The 2500-nt window shown below is 44.9% G+C and overlaps 1 protein-coding gene across 2 annotated transcripts in view; it reads right to left on the reverse strand.

Moving 5' to 3' along the window:
• Mrtf (Myocardin-related transcription factor) overlaps positions 1-2500 on the reverse strand; it is a 99364-nt gene that overhangs the window by 72681 nt on the left and 24183 nt on the right. For both annotated transcript variants that reach the window (XM_086556163.1, XM_043022820.2), the window contains exon 2: positions 560-598. The gene's annotated coding sequence lies outside the window, so the exon portion shown is untranslated. The remainder of the gene's footprint in view (positions 1-559; positions 599-2500) is intronic.

Genomic DNA, 2500 nt, shown 5'->3' on the forward strand with positions numbered 1-2500 from the left:
CCCCCTTACCCTCCACGCCCACTCCACCCTACCTCCTCCACCAATCCCCCTCCGCTTCCCCCCTCCCTTCCCCACCCGCTCCACCTATCTCCCGGTCGTTCGTCACATCAACAGAGCGACCGTGTTCCTCTCAATTCCCAAAGGTTCGGTGACTCAGTCTCACACTATTTGTTCGTCGTTTTATAGAGCATGTTGCAAAAACTATGAGAGAAATGTGTGTGTGTGTGTATGTGTATATATATATATATATATATGTGTGTGTGTGTGTGTGTGTGTGTGTGTGTGTGTGTGTGTGTGTGTGTGTGTGTGTGTGAGCGTGTGTGTGCGCGTGTGTATGCATGCATGCATTTACTTACTTGTATGCATAGATGTATGTGTGTATATAGTTTGTTATATGCACACGATATTAAAGCTGGGAGAACAAGGTTGAACGTACACTGCCGTACAGGCCCCGACGCACACACAACACCGGATCTAAGGGCGTGTCTCCTCCCGAACAGGTGCGGGTCCGCCCGTCACAGACATACATACACGCACGCACACACACATATACACTCACCTGCTGGTCCGTCGCCGCCGCTGCCCCACGCAAGCTATTCTGCAACGAGAGAATACAGTCAGATGCCTTTGTATGATGGGTCAAAACAGTTTTACAGTTTATATCATATCAAGATAACTTTATCTTCAGTAACAACGAGAAAGTAAACCTTTCCTCTGCAATATAGGTAAAAGTTTCTTCATGGTCTATTTACATAAAAGAAAATGTCTTTCCAGTAAAAACAAAAATAGTCAGACGCGACTGATTGTAAAACTATTAGAAGCCCCTTCAATATGTAATACATTAATACAAGAACAGATTGCGAAAAAAGAAACAAAGATTTAGTAAGTAATGGCAAACACACCCCAAGGTTTCATTCACTGTCACACCCAGATAACCATCCCATTTCAAACCCAATAAAGTCGTCAACAATACGGGATGCACAAGCCACGATGCGGCAAAAGCGAATACGGATACTAAAGGTAATCAGAAACACACTGCAGGGCGGCGGACGGACGGCACGCACCGCCGCCGTAGTGTCCTAATGGAAGGCCTCCCGACACGCCACGCGGTCACGGAAACGTCAACTCGACCCCGCTCGCTTTGGTCGCTCTTGCGTCTCTATCTTCAGTTCGGACTATGTATATATGGTGGATGTATGCACGTTCGTATGCCTTTGGAGACTGATTTCTATCTCTTTACAGTTCACATAGATTGGTGTAGATTTCTTATCATATGTATACTGTTATCTACCCACAACTAAACACACACACAAACAAACGTACACATAAACTATCATCACCGTACGCGTTGACCTTTTACCAGCTACCTACAAGGCGCTCACTCGCCAACCAAATAAGCAACAAGCCAACCAAGACCCTTTTCTTCACGTTCCTCCCTTCCCCTTATTTTCCATCCTCTCTTCCCTTCCGCTTCTTCCTCTCTTTCCCATCGCTTCCCTTCCCCTCCTCTCCTTTCCCCTTCCCTTCCCCTCTATCTCACTCTTCCTCCCTTCGCTTCCCTGCTCAGGTGTGATCCACCCACGGCCCGTCTCAGCTCAGGGGAAGAGAACCTAATTCCCGCAAATTGCTTTCTTTTCCTTCTTCTAGTTCACTGTGTATGTGTGTGTGTGTGTGTGTGTGTGTGTGTGTGTGTGTGTGTGTGTGTGTGTGTGTGTGTGTGTGTGTGTGTGTGTGTGTGTGTGTGTGTGTGTGTGTATGTGTGTGTGTGTGTGTGTGTGCGTGGGTGCGTGCGTGTATGAGTGTGTATGTGAGTGTGTGTGTAAGTAAATGAGTGAGTGTGTGAGTGTGAGTGTAAGTGTGAGTGTGTGAATGTGTGAGTGAGTGTGAGTTTGTGAGTGAGTGTGAGTTTGTGAGTGAGAGTGAGAGTGAGAGTGAGAGTGAGTGTATGAGAGTGAGTGTATGAGTGTGTGTGTATACGTGTTTCTCGTCGATCATAAGATCGCAAGGTCAGCGTATTTTCTTTTTCTCTCTCTTGCACCTTTTCCCCCAGTTTTCTTTATATTTTTGTGGTCCTTAAATTCATATTATTATCATTAATATTCTTTTTTATTACATTTTTTCCTTTCGTTTTTCTCTCTATCCAAGTTTTCTATGTCTTTAATGATTAATATGAATATTTTTGTTTTCCCCTTTCTTTCCGATTTTTGTTTAATCTGCCTTACAAAAGGAAGAAATATAACTATAATTCCTCTCATCTTTACTTATCTACTTCCTCTTCTTTCTCCTAGTTCTTTTTTATCTTCTCATTTTCCCCCTTTTCCCATTTCTTCTTCTCCTCCTCCACTGCCGCCGCATACATAGCTCAGGTACCTTCATCAACGAGACGAAGGAACAGCGAGATGAAGAGACCAAGGGGGTTGAAGATGATGATGATGAGAAAAAGGAGGAGGAGGAGGAGGAGGAGGAGGAGGAGAGGAGGAGGAGTAGAATGAGTAGAAGG

Source organism: Penaeus japonicus, unplaced genomic scaffold (genome assembly GCF_977035675.1).
Source record: "Penaeus japonicus unplaced genomic scaffold, GWHDUDI00000001_assembly GWHDUDI00000003, whole genome shotgun sequence".
NCBI classification, from domain to species: Eukaryota; Metazoa; Arthropoda; class Malacostraca; order Decapoda; family Penaeidae; genus Penaeus; species Penaeus japonicus.